The 18,195-nt window shown below is 40.3% G+C and overlaps 1 protein-coding gene across 3 annotated transcripts in view; it reads left to right on the top strand.

The window, feature by feature from the left end:
- C13H1orf141 (chromosome 13 C1orf141 homolog) overlaps positions 1–18,195 on the top strand; it is a 159,039-nt gene that overhangs the window by 13,283 nt on the left and 127,561 nt on the right. For all 3 annotated transcript variants that reach the window (XM_032494545.1, XM_032494543.1, XM_032494544.1), the window contains exon 2: positions 6,790–6,927. The gene's annotated coding sequence lies outside the window, so the exon portion shown is untranslated. The remainder of the gene's footprint in view (positions 1–6,789; positions 6,928–18,195) is intronic.

The following is an 18,195-nucleotide window of genomic DNA, read 5'->3' as shown; positions in this document are numbered from 1 at the left end:
GTTTTAGACTGTATACACTGCTATGGGAATATTCAGAAGAGTATCTAACACATTCTGAGGGAATCAAAAACAGTCACACAGGATGCGACACTGGTGGTGGGCCTGGAAGGATGACTAGGAACTCTGCAGGTCTTTGGACCAGGGAGTGTGGAAGAACCATCGCTGGAGATGGATTGTATGGTTAGAAGTAAGGAGTCAAAGTGGAGGCTGAGCTTGGGAGGGTTTGAGTAATTTCATCCCGTGAAACATAAGGATGCATGGGGTGGAGTGCTGGGAAGTGAGCTGAGATGGAGGCTTGGCCCTTTGTGAGGACCCGTGAGAGATTCAACCATCCATTCCATCAACGGCAATTTGTTAAATGACTGGTATGGGCTGAGCATTAGGATAGGCCCCACAGGAAAGAGATGATGAGAGACACAAATTGAAATTTGCTGAAACAGTAGAATTTACATGTTCTTACCTACACCCCCATGAGGGGAAAAATAAATGTGTGAAATGACAGATGTGTTCATTAACTTGATGGGGGAAAATCCTTTCACAATGTATATGTGTATCAAATCGTCATGTTGTTCACTTTAAATCTTACAGTTTTATTTCTCAACTATATCTCAATAAAGCTGAGGGGAAAGAAAGAGACATGTAGATAAGTAATCATAATAGAGTTTGATAAATTCTATGCAAATGGCCATTTTGTGAAATGGGAAGGCAGATCAGGGAAGCTTTTTTAAGGAAGATACATGAGCCCAGTGTTTTGCACATAGAAGGCACACATTAAAATTACTTGGACAAGAGACTGGCTGGCTGATACAGTGGGAAGGGTCTTCTAGGTGGAGGACAAAGGAAGAGGCATGTTATGTTCAGGGAAGGAGAATTATCCTGAAGCGTATAGAGAATTATTGAAGGACTAAAAACATTGACTTAATTCTCTTTTTAAGTCTTGAAATAGAATGACCTGGAGGAAGGAGAGAACAGGTCCTCTGTGAGTGAGACAGACAGACGCAGAGTAGAATATGGAATTGAGAGACAGTTACGAACAGACTTCAAGATGGGACTTGACCAGGAGGTTGTGGCACGTCACAGAGAAGAGGGTAATGAGGTCAGCTTTGGACAGGCTGAGTCTGAGGTAGTTTGGGGCTATAATGGAGGCAACTAGTAGACAACTGTCTATGTAAGCCTGGAACTGTAGCCAAGACATATAGATGTTGGAGTCATCAGCATGAAGGTGGTAATTGAAAACATGAAAGTATATGAAATCATCCAGGGAGGTTTTATAAAGTCCTTGGGACACTTAGAAACACCAATCTTGAAAGAATGTGGGGAAAGAAGATAGGCAAGAAGGTGTAAGAGGTTGACGAAAAACTAGGAAGAGAAAAGAGGCCATGGGAACTGAGAGAGGAACTAGCTTAAAAAGGCAAGGAACTGTCCAAAATGATAAGTTCTACTTCAGAGGAGTACTTTTAGTCATTAAATTCATTTGTAAAGTATTTATTGGGAACCTAGTCTGTATTAGGTTCTAAATATTTAGGAGAAATTCTAAACATTAAAGATAGAAATTCAGAGTTTGGCAGCTTACATTTTAGTAGAGGGATTTTATGTATGTATATATATATATATATAATATGTGCAACGAAATATTTAAGGTGCTTGATCAGGATGTCCACAAGGTACAAAAAGAAAACCAATGCAACAGACACCAGTTAGCCTGTGGAGGCCCGGGGAAAAGGAAAGGATTCACACAGAAAGCGACATACGTGAAAGTGTTAGTTAGATTTGACATTAGGGAAGTCAGTTACCTGCGTAAGAGGAACTCTTTAGAGGTAGGGGGAAAAAGTCAAATTGCAGTTGGTGAGGAGTAAATGAGAAATAAGCAACAAATGTAGGTTATTCTTTCAAGAAATTTGGTTCTGAAGAGAAAGAAGTAATTTCAGATTCTGTCTTCTCTCTCAAATTCTCTCTGCTGCTTCTGCCTCTGGTGACTTCTGTCTGTATTAATCATGTTTTAAATTTTCTGTGCTTTGTGATGCTTTGACATATTGCGGCCCTGCAGACCTAAGGAGAGACTCCTCCTCCCAGGGCTAGCTTGTTCCTAAGGTAGTCACCAACTTGCCTGCAAACACTCAATTCATATACAAACCAACTGTCTTAGCTAAGGCCGCTGTAACAAAATACCATAAGCTGGATGGCTTAAACAGCAGACATTTATTTTTCAGAGTTCTGGAAGCTGGGAAGTCAAGGCCAAGCTGCCAGCAGATTTGTTCCTGGTGAGAGCTCTCTCCCTGGCTTGCTTATGTCTGCCTTCTTGCTATGTGCTCACATGGCCTTCCCTTCATGCATGTTCGTGGAGAGAGATCTCTCTCTTCCTCTTCTTATAAGGACACTGGTCCCATCAGGCAGGTCCCACCCTCATGACTTGATCTAGACCTAATTACTTCCCCAAACCCTCACCTCCAAATACCATAGCACTGGGTTTAGGCCTTTGACATATGAATCTTGGAAGAACGCAAACACTCAGTCCATTAACACCGGTTAATCCAAAGCCCATATCCCTAAACACCTCCTTTACCTAATTTCTACACATCGCTACTATTTCTCCTTCCCTCAACCACACCTTGTCTAGGTACCAGACAACTAAAGACTGTCCATTTGGCCCAGAGCCTACTGAAATTGTTCAAACTATCTAACCCTAAATTTGCCTACTCTGCCTTGCCTGTTCCTTCCCATGAAAACCACATAAAGGCTCTAAGCCATCTCACCCCTCACTCCTTCTGCCTCTTGACCAATCCTGGAGCTTCCCTATGCGACCCTTCATGGCATGGTATGCCCCCTTCCCTTGGAAACTATGAGTAATAAAAGCTTTTTTTTTTTTTCAGTGGCAGTGTCCTCTTCATGTCATCACTCAGTCACCTCTATAAATTAAATCCCAAGTACAATCAAAACAATGTCTCAGATTTAATACGTCGAATGGGAGAAGTTGTGATTAAATTTGTCAGTCATTGTGTTAGTACCTTAGGGCTGCTGTAATGAATTACAACTAGATAACCCAAACAACAGAAATTTATTCTCTCACAGCTCTGGAGGCTAGAAGCCTGAAATCAGGGTGGACCATGCTCCCTCTAAAGGCTTTAGGAAAGCATCCTTCTTTGTCTCTTCCCAGCAGTCCTTGGATCTCCATGGCTGTGGCAGCATCCAATCTCTGCTTATGTCTTCACATGATTTTCTTGTGAGGACACCAGTCGTTAGATTTAGGGTCCACCTCAATCCAGTATGACTTTATCTTAATTAACTACATCTGCAAAGACCCTATTCTCAAGTAAGATCATATGCTCAGGTTCCAGGTAGACATGAATTTTGGAGGGAAACTAGTCAACCCAGCATAGTCACTCTTCAAACTGCTATGAGGCAGAGTTCTCCCACCAGGCTGCTCAGATGGTGTGCTCATGCTGCTCGCTGTGTTTATGTTGGACTGCACCCTGCAGACCTCCAAGCCTTGTAGTTGCCCAGCCTCAAGACCGAAGAATGAGTCCAGAGATAGTGACAGAGACACCAACGGCTTATTGGACAGGGGATCTTAAACTTCTGAAGCAAAAGGTCCTGGAGCAACACCCCACCGTGTACAGCAGATGACAGGCAGGACGCAGCAGCAATCTCCCTACTTTGGGGAGAAGGAGGCTACCATTTATAAGGGGAATTGATGTCAGGTTGGCTTATTAGTTACCAGGGAAACCAGCAGCTGGGGCATGTCCCTCACAGCTTCTCAGGTTAATGACCGTCACGAGAGCAGATGTTTCCCTTTAGTAAACTAGCAGGTGAAGCCATTTTGAACTAACGATTAGAATAATCACTAGCTGGGGCAGGGGGAAAGCATTCATGTGAGTAGAGTGTAGGTGAAGCAGGGACTGGTCGAGCAGGAAATATACAAAGAGCAAGAGAATAGACATCTTGAGTGGTTTGACCATATGGCTTACATACAACCTGACTTCAAAATGGAGTTTACTATCTAATTTAAACATATACAGATTGGGCAGAGGACTTGTGGAAAATAAATGCCTTCAAAGCAATGATTCTGTAGAGAACATATTTGTAAGGCTTACTTGTCGCCTGGTGTGTGCAATCCTGCCTGTTGGAGAACATTAAGACTGGTGATGGGGCTCCTGGTTTAAGAGACAGTAGCACTGGTTCCAAGAGACACCCGAGCACAGCTCAGGAGACCAGCCAGCGTGTCCTCACAGTGGGATCCTCTGACAAAGTCAGCTTCTGAAAAGCTGATTCTGGTTACCTCTTTTCCCATCCAAACCTAGCTGGCAAGAGACCAGGAAGACAATGAGAATTTGCAGGACCAACTCCTGGAAGCAAAAAAAGCCTAGATATGTAAGCTTGGCATTTGGACCCTTTCCTTTTAGATATGCGTGACAAACATGTGCCTGAAAAGCTCCGTGAGGAATCTCAGGAGCTGCAGGGACAATAAATGGAGGAGCAAAAGGGTGGAGCTCAGAAGAGGTTCCCTGGGAAACGCTCCAGGCCTTCAGCTGTGACCCTGGGGGGCTGCATCTAGGAGTAAATGGAAGTGGGAAACAGGCTTCACAAGAACTCTGGCCTAGCTTTGCATTATTTTAATCCCAGATTGCATTAAGATGATCTGCATCTGGCCAAACATCCTGCCCAAAGTAAAAGTCAACCCGGAGCCTCAACTTGCCTCCCTATTTCTTCATGTACAATGGCTAGAATTCAATTTAAAAAATGAAGCCTACAAAAAATAATAATTGACCTAAACCAGAAAGAAAATTGAAACAGAGCCATAGAAGACAAATATTGGAGTTTTTAGACATGACTTTAAAGTAACTATGGGAATGTGTTTCAGAAATTAAATTAACAACATGGAGAATTTTGTCAGAACTGAAAACTATAAAAATGAATCAAAAAGAAGTTCTAGAACTGAAAAGTAAAAAGTAAACACTGATTGGATTGATTTAATAGTAGACTGGATGCAGCTAAAGAGAAAATACAATTGGATATAGGTCAGAATAAAATATCCAGACTGAAGCAGGGAGAGAACAAAAGATGTAAGGTACATATGGGAGATCATAAAAAGTCTAACATACATGTAGCTGGAGTCCATTGAGAGAAGAAGGCAAATAGGATGGAATCTAGGATACAAAGAGCTTCTGGCAGCAGACAACTCAAAAGAAAGATGGGCAAGAGACAAAGGACATTTCTACAAAGGAGGGTTTATGGGCTGAATTATGCGCCCCCCATTCATATGTTGAAGTCTTAAACCCCAGTGCCACAGAATGTGACTGAATTTGGAGATAGACTCCTTAAAGAAGTAATTAAGTTAAAATGAGGTTACTAGGATGGGTCCTAATCCAGTCTGACTAGTGTCCTTCTAAGAAGAGGAGATTAGGACACAGACATACACAGAAGGACGAGAACACAGCCATCTACAGGTCAGAAAGCAAGGCCTCAGAAGAAATCACCCCTGCTAACACTGATCTCAAACTTGTAGCCTCCACAATTGTGACAAAATAAGGTTCTGTTGTTTAAGCCACTAATCTGTGATACTGCGTAATGGCAGCCCTAACCAGCTGATACAGAAAGTATTTATAAGGCTAATCAATACAAAAAAGGTGCTCGACCTCATTAACCATCACGGAAATGCAGATTAAAACCACAGTAGGGTACCACCACCACTCGCCCACCAGAATGGCTAAAACTTAAACATCTGATAATGCCAAAAGTATTAACTATTACTATAATTGTCAACTCATAGATATTTGTAAAACATTTTCCCAGGCACTGTACTAGAGGAATGAGCTATAAACAGGGCAGGCACCGTCCCTGCCCTCCTTGAACTTGTCCTCTTGGAGGGGAGACACAACTAAATTAGTCAACAGAAATAATATGTGCTAAGTGCTATGATTATGAAGGTGTGCGATGCCTTCAGACACACAGCAAGAATATCTAGCCAAATATGGGCATAAAATGAGTGGCAATTAAGAAGCTGGGTAAGCATTTCAGGGCTCTCCTAATGAGAGCTGTGGCCTCCACAAGCAGGCTAATAGTGGAGGCTCCTTCAGGGAGATGATTTTCAAATAAATGCTCAACATTTGTTCAAAGATGAGGCTGGATCTGTTTGAAGGAAGAGCAGAGAAGGACCTCAGGGTCTGCCTGTCTCCTGTGATTCACAGCAATCCTGCTCTGGCCCCACACTGATCAAAACAGAAGCCTGCAGTCAAGGCTGGCTTCCTGGATGTGTAACCTGTGAGGTTGCACAGGCCCCAACTTAGAAGAGTCTTAATGCTCAGCTGTCACCAGTTCTTGAAATTCTTAATAATTTTTGAACAAGGATCTCCAGTTCATTTTGCACTGTGCCCCTTCATTTATGTAGGTGGCCTAGCCTGTGACTATATTTGTGGTTCTTAAACAGTAGTTTAGCATACTCCCTGGGAGTTTTATATGGCCAGGATTGTTGTGAATGCAGACTCTCTGGCCTGCTCCAGACCTCCTGAATCAGAATCTGCATTTTAGAAGTCCCCTGGGAATTTAATGTACATTAAAGTAGGAAGAAGTGTCATTGAGAACACCTCTTCCTCCATAAGTGCTGAGAGTGGAGCTCTCCCTACCCCTGACTCCCAGGCATGTGGCTTGGCCTGGCCAACAAGAGCACTGCATCCCCAGGCAACAATGATTAATTAGCTTACAGGTAAGCATGTGACACAGGTTATTCCAAGCGCCCTAAAGATTGGAATTTGTGTAGGAACTACTCAGCTGAGACCATCTCTTTTTCCCTAGGACTCCTAGCAGTAAGAGTGACCTGATCATGGACACCATATGAAACCTGAAAATGAAACCAGCATTGCAGAAGGACAAGCCAAGAGATGGGGGAAAAACTGAATCTTGATGCCATCACCTTAGCTCCTGGGTCAAGAGGTACCTGAAGTTAAATCTACCCTTGGATATTTTATTTTATTATTTTATTATTTATTTATTTATTTATTTATTTATTTATTTATTTATTTATATTTATTTCATTTATTTATTTTTATTTTATTTATATTTTATTCAGTTAATTTATTTGTTTATTTTTATTTTTATTTTATTTATTTTATTTTATTTTATTTATTTTTTTTAATTTTATTTTTAGTTACCTGATGCAGTAAATTCTTATTTTCACTTAAGTTCATTTGAGTCAGGTTTTCTGCTCTTTGGTAGCAAAACAGACCTGATGGATAAGCCCCTTTCTGTCCATGTTTACATAAGGTGACCCTCAGAGGTAGAGAGATATGTCTTGCTGTAATCCTGTGTAGTCACAAATAGACACGCTTTTTGCTCGAGCTATCCAATTTGGTAATCAAGTTGCAGAAATTCACTGGATAATTACCAGATTTCCTCTTTGTTTTACTTGAAATGATACCAGTCCTGGATCAAAAATATTTTCTCTTTGTGTTTTTCTACTGTTTCAAAACATGCTATTCAATTGGTAGCTATTCATGGAGGACCAGTCAATTCCAATGTGTAATAACAGGTTTCCTTCAGGGGTGTAACTTCCTTAGGTGGTTCACTGAGCCAGCAATGCTAAGAATGAAAAGCTCCTGTTTTTCCATCAGGAATATATGGCTAAAAACATTTCTCTAACCAGACCTGCCCTTCCCCTCATGTTCACCGTCCCTTGAATTGTAGCTTAAGTTCCATTATCTCAAGGAAATGATTAACCAAGCTTTTTCTTTATTACATCAGAGTTCTTTTCCCTTCAAAGCATTCTAAACTGTGTTTTACTTGTCTCTGACTACCAGAAATGTGGCTCAATGCCCTGCATAAAGTATTTTCTCAGTACGTGCCTGTTGAATTCTGTTAAGTCTACACACACTCATAAGCAGGCTAAAGGTTATAAAGTTTGTTCAGGTTACAAATCTAACTCAAATCTAGACTGTTGGAGCTGGAGAGGACTGAAAGATACTTTAGCTGAACACTTTCATTGCTCTCTGTCTCTCTCACTGTCTGTTTCCCTCTGTTTCTCTCTCTCTCTAAGAAATAAAATCTTATAGAGACAACTAAAGTCCACTTTACCATTCTCTCCCTCCTCCCTGACCCCTAGAGTTAAGCTCTATGGCGAAACTGCTATATATCAATCCAGTGTATATTTCTATACTCTTACAATGTATTTTAGTGTCTGAAAATCTGCATAAATGGAATCTTTAATGTTTCCTTTTGCTATGTGCTTTTTCTTTTCACTCACTCTTATATTCTTGAGTTTATCCCTGTTGGTAATGTAGATCAGCTCTGGGGCAAGCTTGCACGTGAGCACAAGGAAGCATGTATACAACTGCTTACTGAAAACATCAGAGCTGCCCAGTGTAGGGGAACGGATGAGCTGAGATTTATTCGTGTAATGAAATGCCAATCCACAGTTAAATAACTTCTGTATTTCACATGGTCCAGAGAGGTTATGTGAAATGGCAAATGTCACTCAGATGAGTAATGGGAAATCTGAGCCTGAATCCAGAACTTTTGGGTGCTCTTTTAAAATTAAACTTATATTTTTAAGTAATTTCAAACTTGTAGAAAAATCATGAAAATAACACATACTAAGAATTCCCATATACTTTTTTTAATTTTAATTTTGATTTTTAATTTTAATTTTAATTTTTAATATGTCACTTTTGTTTGATTCCCTCTCTCTCTCTCTCATTCGATCTCTCTTGAGATACAGTTTGTTCACTAAGCCATCTCAGAGAGGTTGCTTGCATATATCATGGCCCTTTAGCTATAATACTCCAATGTGTTTTCATATAAATAAAGATACGTTTTTAAGTAGTCACAGTACAGGTGTCAAATGCAGTAAATTTTAACATTGATACAGCATTTAAAAAAATAAACTGCTGCCTGTATTAAAATTTTGTTGAATGTCCCAATAGTAATCTTGATAGCAAATTGCCCTTTATGCTTACCCTGGCATAGGATTCAGTCCAGGATCATGTGTTATATCTGGTGGTCAAGCCTAGTTTTTAAATCATTTGTTATTGCTGAATCTGAACATGTTTCGTAGGTGTGCTTTTTGTAGTTCCTCTGTTACGCACACCTGCTGACTTTAATGTACTTCTGGTGTAACTGTTACATTCTTAGATGCTGTGTACATTAATACTCCGAAGAAGAAAACTCCAGTCCTGCACGGCGAACTTTACTTTAATGAAACAATTTAAACCCCAGCTGAGAAATTCACAGTAGGGCACAGTGCTGAATGAGGCACATGGTGGCAATGGGGTGACCCAGGTTCCACATCTCACAAGCTGGGTGGCTCTGGCAGGGTGCATCAGCTCTCTGACTCAGTTTCCTCGGCTGTAAACTGGTGATAATAATACCTTCCAAGTTGCTGGGAAGTTAAATAATGTTTGGGAGGAGCCCCGTATGATATGAATTCATGGGACTCATTTGTATCAGAGACTCATTTGTTTAGTTTGTGCACTGAGATTTAGCTTCTCTCAAGTTTGTGTTAATAGTTACGACACCTAGTAGCCCCGAAGCCTGTTCACAGCAGGAGTTGTGGGAGGTGACACTTAAGTCATTTCTTCCCTAGTTTATGACAAGTTTACCTGGTTTCTGTACAAACACAGATATGGTGCTTTCTCTTTTACACATTATACCACATAAAGCGCGGTACTGTGCAAAAAGTTTTTGTTTACGTAGTCATAAAAAAGGAAGTTTGCATCAGTTTGTCCAAACATTTTGGTCAGCCATACTTTACTCACATTCAGTCACATAATTTAAAGGTGTTTTCCTCTTCACAGATAGCTTGCAACTGTTGAGATGGACAGATGACAATTATAAACATTTATAAGAACAAAAACATTAGAACTTCGTGTCTAATTTTAGCCTTCCAGGTGGGATGCACGATGAGTTGATGATGCAATCCAGTGGTCCTTCACAGGCTTTTAAATTTTATGGCGTTTTCTTCAAGCTGAATTGCATTTACTGTCAATTCTTGTGTCTGTAATTGCAAAGAGGTTGGTGTAGGAAGATGTTGTCAGGATGGCTTGAGGTTTAACTCCAATTTACTAACAATTTACTGAAAACAATGCCAAATACATGTTTGTGCAGTAGCCCTGTTCAATTTCTGGTAAATTAGTATACAAGATAAACAAATACTACCATTGCTAATCATTATTAAAAGAAAATCATGTAGATTCTGGGAGCAAGCTACAAAGCTTTTTTTTTCCTTTTTAGTTCTAGGGGGTTGTATTAGAACTATCCATTACAAACAACAGAAATACAACTCTAAGTAGCTTAAGTAAAAAGAAGACTGTATTATAAAGTTTTATTTTATACTGTACGTCATGAACGTAATTGAACCTTATTAATGATTAAGACCAGGGCATTTGGGGTTCTCATTCCATCTCTTGTCTTTGACCTTCCCTGTTCATCTGTTTATTCTTCTTGCTCTCTGTCTATAGACGATCCTCCTTTTATACTGGTCACATGGGGAAAAAAACATGACTATCAACAGCTTCTGAACTTTGTATCTAAAATTCTGTCACTGGAAAGACTCTGTTTCTTTAAGATTCCTGAAGAAGGCCCTTGGTTGGTCCAGTTTAGGTCAGGTGTACACCTCTAGCCCAGTTGTTGCAACCAGAGTCAAGTCTTGGGAAGCCCTTAGATTGTCCTGCCTTGGCTTAGGACAGCCAGCTGACCAGGGTGACACTGGAGGAACATGTGGATAGGAGGAAAGGGGCAGTTCCCAGAAAAGGGAAGAGGGCAGACAATAGATGACCACCACAGGGGTGGACTCCACCCATTCTTTGAAAAAATAATTTCTGATTACCAATGGCATCCGTAAGGATTAATTCAGATACAAATACCAGGATCACCGATAGCAATGAACTGAAAACATTAGTGTCATCTAAAAGTAGAGGTGAGTGCTCCAGGGCAGCCCCTCAAAACCATCAGGGATGTGGGCCCCTTCCATCCTTCTGCTCCACCATCCCCAGGGCATGGCTTCTATCCTCCAGGTCACCTTGTAGTCCCAGATGGCTGCTGGAGCTCTAGCTATCGTGTCTACTTTCCAGTCATCAGGCAGGAGGAAGGGGGAGGAAAGGGGAAAAGGCTTCTCCGCGTGTCTGTCTCTTTTAAAAAGATTTCTTGGAAATCCCTCTGACAACCTCTATATATGTCTCATTGAACAGGACTCAGTCACATGGCCACATGTAGTGGAAGAGAGGCTGGAAAATGTCTTTCTGTGGGTGCATTGCTGCTTCAATAATATAGGGGTCCTGTCAGTAAGGAGGAATGTGAGAGTGGATGTTGAATAGACAACTAGAAGTCTCTACCACATGTACTATGAGCCAGACACTGGTAAAAGGAAACAAGGTGTGTGTGATAGATAGACAGTTAACTACAGCCAAGCCCTAAGGAAGCACAGGATGAGGGGGCGATTCCAGTGCCAGGTGGAGAGGCTAGTCTGACAGGGGAAGGGCGTACCTCCTCTGTTTTATGAAAGTAAGGAGAGAGGATGAGTGAAAGCAATTTGTAGATGAGGTGGTGGTGAAGGGAAGGGGCTCCTGTTGGTTGGCACCTGTTGTCCCTGAGAAGACAAGGTGATGGGAGGACTGGGGGTGCCAAATAACAACCTGCAAAGGCAGAAAGTGGCGACTTCTCAACCCTGGCAGTGCACAAAATACCCCTGATGAACCTAAAAAATGACCGGTGAGGCTGGCAGTGGTGACAGGCTTCAGGGGTTGTTGGTCTGTCTTTTTTGATTGTGTGATTCTTAGTTCTCCAGGCAATTCTCATGTGTAGGCAGGTGAGAGATACTGGCCCATTTCTAAACAGCTAGGTCAGTGTGGGTTATAAAAGAGCTCTGGACTAGGGGTCAGGAAAGTGAGGTGTGCCCCACCTCCGCCACGCTGCCCAAATCACGAAGCCAACCCCAGCTTCACTTAGAAAACGAGCAGGCTGTATTTTCATGGTGTTATAATCAAGTATTTCCTTCCTCTCTTTCTCTCTCTCTCCATCCCCTCTCACTCTCCCCATCTCTCTCCCTCCCTCTCTTTCTCTCCTTAATTACAGTAAAGCTTCACTACCAGCACCCACAAAATTAACACTTAAAAGACTGTCATTTCACCATCGTCAGACTTCAAACTTTAGATGGTTAAGCTTAACTTCCTACTCTTTCCATTTTTATTCCCCAGGCATACCATCAATTTAAGAGAAATTAAAGACTGTGCTTCATTTTAATCCCTATTTTATGTGTTCACCAAAAGTTATAGATTTATATTGTTACTAATGGAACTCTAAAGGTACTTAGAGAATTTACTGTTCGGGAATCCTGAAGTAAATCTTTGCAAAATCAAAGAACTTCTTAAAAACAAAAACAAAAACAGGTTTCTTCTTAGACAGTATATATTCACTCTAGAAAAACCTAGAAAAATAAAGATAGCAAAAGAATAAAATTAACATATTTAAATGACAGGATTATAACTAGCTTATAAGTATAAAAAGGATTGTAAGCATAAGTATAAATATTTGGAGAATAGTCTGTTTTCTCTATTTTGTTGCAATAAATGCAATCACATTGCACATACTCCTTTTCACTCATTCTTATTATGAACTTATTTCTATGTTAAATATTCTTCTGCATCATCATTTTTAATCCTATTGCATGAATACCAAAAGATTGTTGAGCGGATTATATAAATACATGGCATGAAAAAAAAAGAAAATTAACAGGCTAGCTTGAAACAAAATTAGATGGCACTGAAAACAATAATAAACAAGCAAGAAAGTAAGTACATTCTATGGATTATCTCTACTTGACTATTTTAGTTAGAATTTAGTGACTCTTTTTACACTGAAGTTCCTGTCGATGACGAAGATGCCAAGTCTTTCAGAATTCCGCTGTTGTTTTTATAAGTAAGCTATTTAATTAATGTCCTGAAAGGTGAGGGCATCTATTGGTTTGCTCATTTACTTTAGCACACCACACAGTTCTCCTGCTCCTGATTATCAGACAGAGCTGGCTAATTAGCGTGGCGGCTGGGAACATTTCCTCCTGAAGAAGCGAGAGAGATTGTTTACTCACTGAGGTGTTACTAACTCTGCCATATGAATCTACGTGAAGTAAGGTCTTCAGTCAAAAGCAAAAAAGGTGGTTGAAAACAACTGTCATGTGGAAATGATCCAAGGAAATAAAACTGCAGAGTTGAAAAGAAAAATGCATATGTTTGCATTGTAGCATTGATTTCTCATCAATTACAGCGTCAGCTTAGAGAGAAACAACAATGATAGAGATAAAACAATAGAGTTACGGGAGAAGCCTCAGAAAACACACTGAGGCTTGGAAGTTCTTTGATGCCTTCATGTAATACTGTTTTCCTTCTCATGGGAAACAGATGGAATTAATAAACTGAACCATTGTTATTCATTTATTCTTTTAACAAATATGTATGACAGGGCCCAGACCCTACAATGTGACAGGCAGTATTCTAAACATTAAAGATTTATGGGGCAAAAAAGCAGACAAAATTTCTGCCTTCCTGGATCTTACACTGTAGTGGGTGGCAATGAATAGTGTATGAAATATGTAGTATTTTCAGTTTTAGATGATGTTGAGTACAATAAAAAAAGGAAAAGGAGGGAAGGAGACTAGAAGGTATAGCAGGGAGGTCCCAATTTTAGATAGAGTGACCAGGTGGGGGCCTAAAGGTAGTGTGGTAGTGAGCAATGCAACGGCCTTGGGGAAGAGCATTCCGGGAAGAGGGAACAGCAAAGCAAAGGCCTTGGGGTGTTTACTAGGTGACCAGGGGACAGAGAGAGTAAACAAGGAGGGGCTTCTTGGTCACGGTAGAGACTTGGACTACTGTTGTTTGTGGGATGGGAAGCCATTGACAGGTTTTGAACAGACAAGCATTATTTTAGCAGGATCATCTAGTTACATCTAGTTACTCTATTGAGAGGGACCGTAGGAGACTTTTGCAATAATCCAGGCAAGGGATGACAGTGGTTTAAACTAGGTTGGTCTATTTGAAGTAGTAAGAATTGATTTAATTTCTTCATGTATTTTAAAGGTAGGGTGGATGGGTTTTCTTGATAGAGTAGATCTGAGGAGTGAGAGCAAAAAAAAGTCAAGGATGACGCCTAGATTTGTGAGCCACTGGAAAGAGGACAGTACTATTTACTGAGACGAGGATGTCTGTGAGAAGAGAAGTTTTGGGAGATCATCTTATATTGGGTCTTACAGGCCATGAGGATGTGCAAATGGGTATGTCAAACAACTGAATGTATGGGTCTGGAGTTCAGGGTAGAGTTTGGGCTAATGTGTTTTCATGACATGTAGATGGCACTTAAAGCCACAGAATGGACAAGGTCACCAAAGGAGAAACAAAGACCTGAGCTGTGGGGCCTCCAGCACTCATCTAATAGAAAGGCTAGGAGAGACAAGAAAGGATGCTGAGAATGAGTGGCTGGAGAAAGAGGTCATAGGCTTGAGGTGTCCTTGGAGTGAAGTGAAGGAAAGAATTTCAGGAAGAAGAGGGGAGTCAACTCAGTCAAATCTTCTTTTGCAAGGTACACCAAGATTGGTATCCCTGCCCCAGAAAATAGGGCAAGGGGAGAGACCATGAAACTCTGGTGATTGTCTATGGTCTCATACTTGGCATGTGGTACATTCAGAATTCAAAACTCCTGATTGTTTGACCTCAATCCAAGCTCTTAAAGGGAAAATAAAAGAAGAAAGTGTAGTCCACCTGCTTGCAACATCAGTTATATTTGTAGTTCAACATGTTTTTCTGCAAATTTTTTTTTGTTATATGAGGATTTCCATTGCTTAGTAAAATAAAAGAAACAAAATGGGAAAAAATAAGACTTTTAAAGAATGCTTTTTAAAAAATCATCATTTCATCAAAGTGATAAGGATAGGCTTAATCTATCATCTATTTTGTTTCCAGAGTGTTTCTGGGTTGGTTGGTTTGTTGCATTAGAACTGCTTTTCTGCATTTTAGCAAGCTCCCTCCCGGCCCCTAAGGTTCTACACGTGCTGCCTCTGTTCACCCAAATGGAATCTCGGCAGGAGCACGTTGGCTGGAATGTGCGATGAATACTAAAAAAGGAAAAGTGAACCTGCAGATACTTGGCAGCTTCTTAAAATCCTAATCTCCCTATTTAATGAAATGCAAGTGACTGTCAATTTTGGGAACTAAGATAAAGTAAATCTTCTGTATCAAATACCAAAGTAAAGTGGGTGCTGAACTTTGTTTAAATCCAGACGAGAAGAGGTTTGGAATAAGTATCACATCAGCCAGGATCCACTGAAAATCAGATTTTGCATGTTTTCTGTGGAATCCTGGTGCTGAAACAAAGCGTGAGTAATCAGAACGTAGGGCTGGTGCTGCTTCCTAGGTGGACAAGAGCAGTCCTGCACTACCAAAAAGGCACACTTTTCAACTTTCCTAGACCTGTTCTCCTGCCTCCTCTTCAGTCCACACGTCTGCTGGCACTTCCTGCCCCTCCGCTCAGGGACCTCGTATTCCCCATTCTTGCTATTTTCGTTTAGGCATCTATCCCTCCCTGCCAGTTTCTCATATGTGTACAGACGTATGTAAGAGGACTCATTTACAGGAACGGGTATAAAAGTGAAAACCTGGAAACTATCTAGATGTCCATTAATGAGAGAACAGGTAAATATATTAAAACACATTTATTCTGTGGAATACCATGCAGCTGTTTAAAGGAATAAGGTTAAATATTATGATATGTGAAGATTTCCAAGATATACCTGATAGGTGAAAACAATGACTCACAGGACAGTACTGCAGGTTAACCATTTAGATAGGAAAAAACTGAAAGAAAAGCACTAACTTGTTGAGAGTCACTGTTTTTAATGCTGGGGTGACACACAGGAAGCAAGAGTGTGAAGAGGGACTGTCACTTTTCATTTCACTTACATTGGTATTACTTAGATTTTTTTAAAGTGTTTTTTTTTTTCATGAATTACTATGTAGCCTTAATATATATATATGTACATATATGTTAATTTTACTATTGTATTCTTTCTTACTTTCTTCTAATAAAATTCACAGGCAGGATGTGAACAGAAAGAAAACAGTCAGGTTTATTGACTTCCGTAATCTCACACTTGGGTTCCAGTGTTTGACTATTTATGATTTCCTTCCTGTGCTCTGACAAAGTCACTAATTTTAGGTATGCCTTTATGGTTAGAAACAGCATTTTGTTTTGCTTGAATTTTTGAACCAGTGATCTCAAGAACTATGTTTCTGCAACACTTGCTTTGTCTATATATATATATATATATATATATATATATATATATATATATATATATATATATATATATATATATATATATATAAAATTTTTTTTCTCATAAAGCTAGGCCAGAATCCTCTTCCTACCCCAAACAAAAAGGGACCATTTAAGAATAAGTTATTAATTTGTTGCTAAATGTTAATTATGAGAATTAGATATTAAGTTGTTTTCCTGAACATAAACATAAAGAAAATGCATCTTCAGAAAGTTGATGGAAATTCTGTCTATAAAAGATGCAGGGTATTTATCCTACATTAATGAAAAGTGAAATTAGCAAAGTGGCTGTGAGGGTCCTAACGTGAAACATTAATTGGTTTTCAACGGTGTAATCTTAGCAGTGGGAAAGAGACATATTAACATTCTATCAAACCTTTGTTAGAGTTTGTAATACTGCCTTAACTAGAGCATCCAAGAAAGTTGTACATAATTCACTCCATGACTCAGAATCCAATTAGTTTATATTGGTTTCATGCTTTTACCCAGGAGAGATCCATAAATTGTTTTTAATCACTTCTTTTATTTTAAATCAATAGTGTCTGCCAAGTGGGTAATGTTTTGCATTAAAACACCACCTCATATAATTGGTATAATTACTTCATAAAGAGATCAACTGCAGCAGTTCGGCAGTCTTTGGGTTTATAAAATCTAATTATGTTCACAACACAATGTTTTATTCTTACTGATCACAAAAAGAACATAAACTTGAACAAAACCCAGACATTTATGATGAAGTAATTGCAAAGAAACAAGTTGATTATTGCATGTAGTACGGCCTCTGTTAGTCTCGGAGAGAAAGCTCCTTTTTACAGTCGTTCAGAGTGTGGGGAGGTTTGAGGGAGTTCTGGTCTCCTTCACCTGGGCTGGCAGCCTTGTGGCTGAGATGAGGCGTTTGGTACCATCCTGAGATACAGGCTTCTCAAGGCTGGGCTGGGGCTGGGGCTGGGTCTCCTGGGTGTGGAATAGAGATCTCACAGCCTTGGATTTCCACACTGCACGGACGGATGGGCTGCATCAGCGGCAGCTGTAGAGGAGGGGTGGTCGGTGGTAGGGGGTGGACAGGCACGAACTTCAGCCTCTGTTTCAATAGAAGATCTGCTTCCACCTGTTTTACATTTGGGGCTTCAGTAACAGATTTCATTGGGAGAAAGTTGCTGAAATTTATTTTTGAAAACCTTTCCCCTGTGCCATAGGCATGTGTTGCCTCTATGTCAAAGGGAGGATGACTGAAAATATAAGGAAAGAAAAGGAGCAGGGACCACCTTCTGACTGAAGCAGGAGGACCAAACGGCAACCCACCTGAGAACTGCACACTAAAACTCATAAGCCTTCTTACAGCTTCAGTATTATTTCTAACTCTGGTAAAAACAGATTCCTAATTTAGAAAAGGATAAAACACACACAGCAGCCAAGAAGATATCCCAAAAGTTGTACTTCACTTGTTCCTCCCTCTATTGCTTCTTCGTAAGAAAAGGGAGGTTGGGGTGAGGAAGATACAGGAACGGAGGAAATCGGGTGTCCTTCAGTCAGCTCTGGTACTGTCCAGAACCATGGTGTTCATTCTGCTTCAGCATCACTGCATATTAACCTACTTTCCTTTCTTTGTATTTCTCTCCCCTTGTTTCCTCTGAATGGTACCTCAAGGGGCTTTTTCTCCCTATGTCTCTCTACTTTCTTCCTTTTAACCCACACCAATAAGCATGACATATTTGTTTAGGAAGCAGCAACTTACAAAGATATGAGACTCAGAGAAAGAAAGTTAATAATAAGCACAAGGACTAGATGGGAAGATGAAAAGATACACACTTGGCCCCTAAATCTACAGAAAATTCTGGCTGAGGAAGGGAGAGATGGCAGGGGGCTGGGGTTAAGGGCAGCTTGTCCAGG

The sequence above is a fragment of the Camelus ferus genome, chromosome 13 (assembly GCF_009834535.1).
Source record: "Camelus ferus isolate YT-003-E chromosome 13, BCGSAC_Cfer_1.0, whole genome shotgun sequence".
NCBI classification, from domain to species: domain Eukaryota; kingdom Metazoa; phylum Chordata; class Mammalia; order Artiodactyla; family Camelidae; genus Camelus; species Camelus ferus.
The sequence above is the reverse complement of the archived record's forward strand: the minus strand, read 5'-3'. Positions and strand labels throughout refer to the sequence as shown.